Genomic DNA, 6000 nt, shown 5'->3' with positions numbered 1-6000 from the left:
GGTCCGCTCCCGCGACCCAAACCCACCGTCGGGGAAGGCGGGGTCCGCCCTCTCCGGCCCCCCTCCATGCGCAGAGGGAACTGGGGTCACCCTGGTCTCATCCGCTGCTTGCGGACTATTATGTCCCCTTCCGCGCGGGCACCGGACACCAAGTATCTCGCACGCGGACGTCTCTTTCTCCCGGAGTCCGCGCTGCGACTTGTCATTGTCCCGGGGAGGGATGGGAAGGCGTCCCTCCGCCCGGAGAAAACAGGTGTGTGGCGGCTTTGCGCCCTCCCACTGCCTGCGCCCATGTTCCCGCCAGTGGCCGCCAGTGAGGGTACTACCTTTGAAGCATAATTACAAATAATATCCTGTTTGATCCGTTAAAGACTGTGGACTGATTCGTGTGTTTAAGTGAATGCATTCCTTAAAAATATTGAAGTTAAAAAAATACAGCAGCTTTTGCATTATCTGTCATTATTGAAAATTTGATGAAAACTTGTCTCTACTCCTTTTTAAAAAATATATATTAATTAAACCAGTTTTTTTTTTTTTTTTAAAAAATATATATTAATTAAACCAGTTTTTTTTAAAAAAAATCTTAGTTTATTTTGCACATACTCTGCCTCTTACTGTGAGAATGTTTGACTTGCATTATCTATCTCATTTAATCCTCAAACACCTTGAGGAGTGTTATCACCATTGTCCTGGGGATTAGAAACTTGAAGTACCCACTGTCTCACCAACCAATAGCTAGTACCAAAGATTTAATTAGATTCTGTAGGTCCAAATTTCTTACCTTCAGACATTATTTACTCATTCTCTTCATTTAGTGCTGGGTGGGTCTAGAGGAATTTAGGAAATCCAAGATACTTCAAGCCTAAGAAGATGGATGGCTTGTTGAGAGTGCTAATACTTGAGATTCATTATTTGAACTTAATTTTTATGAAAGTATTTTTTTCCAGCCCTGTTGTATTAAAATAAGGATATTAAAATGATTCACCATTTTCAGCATTTTATCTGAGCTTTAATGACAAGGCTTGGAATTCTAGTAGAGTCAAAGGAACTACTCATCAAGAAATGGGCTACAGGGTTAGTTGGTGCCATTTCCTTTCCTTAGAATTATTAACAAATTTAGATAAACAGTAGGTTAGATGTGCACAAACCCTTTATGTTTAATGGACCCTGACATGGTAGAATCCTTGTTGTTCAAGAGCCAGAGTTGGTGAAACCATTACTTTTTCTTTCCCTCATTGTCCACCTCTCTTAAGGAAATAGAAGGAAAGGAAAGAAAAACAGTAGAGGAGCTGGCTTTTGATTATTGTTTTATTTCTCTGGAAGGCAGCGAACCCCTTGAAGAAGCTAGCCAGGCATTCTGGGACTAGGGACAGACCTCTGTACAGGCACCTGTGTATCATTCCTCAGGACCTCAGAGTGTTCTTCAGAGAAGACAAACTTCTCCTTGATTAGTAGAAAGGTCTTCATTTGCACCTAAAGCTCAAAGACCTGGAGAGGAGCAGCCACAAATTAAACATGGCTACTTGGCCATTCCATCCATCAGTTCAACTTTATAGCTGCCTCATGGAATCCTGGAGTTCACTGGAATTTATATTGGAAGCCATTGTCATTAGGTAAAGCCTGCCTAGATGCAAAGAAAAGAACTGGACATAATCCGTCCGTAGCTTTTGGAGATCTGTAAAGCTGGAGTAACTGTCAAAACATTTACATACTCAGTGTTGTTGTTTTTACTAAAGGACTGCCTGTTCTACATTATAATAAGTTTTAAAAGTGCCCTCACAATACTTTCTGCCATCTTGACCTCTTTTTTAACCTGTTCCCAGAAATCAAGAAAAATTATTTAATGAGCACATGTTTAGGCTTCTGCAGAATAAGAAGAGGCATAAACCATCTGGAATAAAAGTATAATAAAACTTAACAATAATAAAAAATCATCTGGAGTCCTTGCACTGCTTTAATGCCATGGGGATGCACAGGTTGTTCTCATGGAACTTATATTTAATTCAATGAGGTGACGAGAGTGGCAGAATCAAAACAATTGAATAATATTAAGCCTATATATATGTTCTAGAATATGTAGTATAGATTCTAAAAGCTGTAGGATAGAAAAGGAAAGAAGGTTGAATTTGGGCTGGTCTTGAAAATGTGGGTAGAACTCATATACAAAGAAAAAAACAGTCATTCTCTGTTATCAGGCATTTGAATGCCTCTTCAGATTGTATCTTAACTTGATAAGGCCTCAGTCACACAACTCAAAGCCCATAATATCTACATTAATGTAAAACATTCTTACATTTCTTTTTTTAATTAAATATATTTTTATTGATTTCAGAGAAGAAGGGAGAGGAAGAGGGAGAGATAGAAACATCAGTGATCAGAGAGAGTCATAAACTGGCTGCCTCCTGCACATCCCACACTGGGGATCGAGCCTGCAACCCAGGCATATGCCCTGACTTAACTGGGAATCAAACTGTGACCTCATGGTTCATAGGTTGACGCTCAACCACTGAGCCACGCCAGCCGGGCCTTACATTTCTTAATCATATATTTATCTTATCTGTATCTTTGCATGTGATGACTACATTAAACCAATTGGCTTTTTATTATTCCTATAGTATTTTTTTTTAAGTAGTACATCACTCGACAGTGAAGAGTTCTTCAGTTACATTAAATCTCTTTCTGAGTTTGTGAGATTTAAGTAAAATTGACTTTCCCATATATTTATTACCTAATGGGTGGTGGCTCAATGGGTTACTACTCATTAATAGTGAGTGGAATGGCAGGGAAAATGACAATATTTGTGGACTAAGGTGGTGGTGGGATAGTGTGTGACTGAGTTCTAGACTGTTCTGGTCAGATGTCCATGAATGTCTGCAGTGGTCACGTTATTTGGTTAAGATCTGATGTTAAGAGTATCAGCCAGGCAGGCCTAGAGTCCTGGCATAATTAGCAATAGCAAACACATTTTCACATCCTTCTTTTTCCCCCCCCAGTTCCTCATTGCTAGAATTATTAGAAACTCGAGGCCCAGTGCATGAAATTCGTGCATGGAAGGGAGGGTCCCTCAGCCCGGCCTGTGCCCTCTTGCAGTCTGGGATTACTCTGGGGATGTCCGCCTGCCGGTTTTCTTCTGTCTGTTTTTAATATGTTCTCTGCCTTTCTTTTTTTGTTTTGTTTTGTTTTGTTTTGTTTTTTGTAGTTTCCCTCTAATGCACCCAGGTATTTTCTTTCTCCTCGCAGTCCTCGCAGTCTGGGACCCCTTTGGGGGAGTAGCAGTGCACCAAGTGGCAGGCAGCCAGGAAGGAGCCTAAACTGGCGCTGGGCACCACGCCGCTCGCGGTCATCCTGGCCCATTGCACCTGCCACCACCACTTGGTAGTACTGTCGCGGAGTCAGGACGGGCTCCTGCCACCGCAGCTGCGCTCACCAGCCATGGGCCCAGCTTCTGGCTGAGTGGCACTCCCCCTATGGGAGCTCACTGACCACCAGGGAGCAGTTCCTGCATTGAGTGTCTGCTCCCTGGTGGTCAGTGAGCATCATAGCAACCAGTCGTTCTGGTTGTTCTGCCGTAATAGTCACTTAGGCTTTTATATATATAGATGTCTAGTGTATCACATCAGAAATTCTGTCATGAGAAGATTTTCCATGAATTTGGGATGTAAACACTAGTGTTTCTTTATACTTAAATAAAGGGTTAAGGGGATGGGAGGAAGGCTGTCTGCCTCCTGTTTTGAAATATGAAATTAGGTTTGTTTTTCTTAAAATGGAAAGGCTCGGTAGTGCTGGGCTTGGCACAGGGGATGCTTAACTAATAATACTCAAGATTCCTGATTAATCTTTCATAATAATACCACAGTTTATAACACCAGAGACAGATATAAATGAAAATACAGATACATTTGACTATATGAAAAGGAATATTTTGATATGGCAAAAGAAGAACTGTTAAAATTTAAAAACTTATGAAAAACTGGGGGAATTATTTGTACCAGATATCACTGAAAAAAAGTTTGCTATTTTATTTTATTTTTAATAAAAATTTTTTTATTACATTTATTAGAGTGACATTGGTTAATATGATCATACAGGTTTCAGGTGTGGGTTTCTATGTTACAAGATCTGTATATTGCACTGTGTGCCACCACCCAAAGTCAAATCTTCTCCCGTCACCATATAGTAGGGCCCTTTTATTCTCCATTCCCTTCCCTCTGGCACCACCACACTGCTGTTTGTGTTCACGAGTTTCAGTTTTATATCCCACATATGAGTGAAATCATATAGTTTTGAGTTTTTTCTGACTGACTTATTTCACTTAGCAAAATATTCTCGAGGTCCATCCATGTTATTGTAAATGGCAGTATTTCATCCTTTCTTATGGCTGAGTAGTATTCCATTGTGTATATGTACCACATCTTTATCCAGTCCTCTATCACAGGACACTTGTGTTGTTTCCATGTCTTGGCCACCATGACTAATGGTGCAGTGAACATAGGGGTGCATATATCTTTGCAAATACATGTTTTTGAGTTTTTCGAGTATTTACCCAGGAGAGGGATTGCTGGGTTGTATGGTAGCTCTATTCTTAATTTTTTGAGGAATCACCAGACTGTTTTCCATGGTGGTTGTACCAGTCTACAGTCCCACCAGCAGTGAATGAAAGTTCCCTTTTCTCCACAACCTCTACAACATTTGTTATTACTTGTCTTGTTGATAATAGCCACTCTAACAGGGGTGAGGTGGTATCTCATTGTAGTTTTGATTTTCATTTCTCTAATTGCTAGTGAGGTTGAACATCTTTTCATATATTGTACATCTATTGGCTGTTCGTATGTCTTCTTGGGAGAGGTGTCTGTTCAGGTTCTCTGCCCATATTTTTTATTGGGTTATTTGTTTGGTGAGTTTTATGAGTTCTTTATATATTTTGGAAATTAATTATTTGTCAGAGCTACTGTTTGTAAATATCATCTCCCATTTGGTTGGCCGCCTGTTGTCAGTTTCTTTTGCTGTGCAGAGACTTTTTAGTTTGATAGTCTCAAATGTCCTTATGGAAAAGATGTATATTCTTATAAGAAAATAACAGGCTCAAATAGATGAAGATGTTTAGTTGTACTATAAATCAAAGAAATGTATATTATTAAGAATAATGAGATGCAGTTTTTAAAAAAGATTGAAAGTACCACTGCCCATGGCTGAGTGAAATTGACACTCCATGCAACTCTCAAGCAATGTGTTTGGGAATATAATTTCCTTTAAAAAAATTTTATCCAGCCAGTTGAACATCAAACTATGAACCAAGAGTTTGATTCCTGGTCAGGACACATGCCAGATTGCCTACTCGATCCCCAGTGGAGGCGTGCAGGAGGCAGCCGATCGATCAATGATTCTCTTCTCCCTCATCATTGATGTTTCTATCTCTCCTTCTCCATTCCTCTCTGAAATCAATAAAAAAATATTTTTAAAGAAACTTTATTGAGCTATGATCTACTTACCATAAAGTTCAGTCATCTTTTCAGAGTATACAGATCAATGATTTTTAATAAATTTATAGAGTTGTATAACATTACCATAATTCAGTTTTAAACCATTTCTATCACTCCAAAAAAAGTCTCTTATGTTGTTTGCAGCCAATCCTTATTCCCACCCCAGTCCCAGGCAACCACTAATCTACTCTCCTTAAGGTTGCCTTTTCTGGAAATTTTATATAAAAGGAATCAAACAACATGTAGTCTTTTGTGTATGGTTTCTCTCATTCAGCATGTTTTTTAATTATAGCACATATAAATATTCATTCTTTTTTATTGCCCAATAATACTCTATTGGGTGGATTTACTACTTTTTGTTTATCTTTTCACAGTTTGATAGACATTTGGATTACTTCTATATAAGTATTTCATGGACATGTTTTTATTTCTCTAGGGAAGTTTTCAAAAGGTAGAAATGGTGGTACCATGAAAGTGTCTTTAACATTTAAGAAACTTCTGCACTATTTTCCAAAGTGAT

At 39.1% G+C, this 6000-nt stretch overlaps 1 protein-coding gene across 7 annotated transcripts in view; it reads left to right on the top strand.

The window, feature by feature from the left end:
- The window catches only part of HMGN3 (high mobility group nucleosomal binding domain 3), a 32256-nt gene that overhangs the window by 823 nt on the left and 25433 nt on the right, over nucleotides 1–6000 (top strand). The gene's annotated exons all lie outside the window — the stretch shown is intronic.

This window comes from Myotis brandtii, unplaced genomic scaffold (assembly GCF_000412655.1).
Source record: "Myotis brandtii unplaced genomic scaffold, ASM41265v1 scaffold151, whole genome shotgun sequence".
Classification (NCBI taxonomy): Eukaryota; Metazoa; Chordata; class Mammalia; order Chiroptera; family Vespertilionidae; genus Myotis; species Myotis brandtii.
Note: the sequence above shows the minus strand (reverse complement) of the source record. Positions and strands in the feature narration are given on the sequence as shown.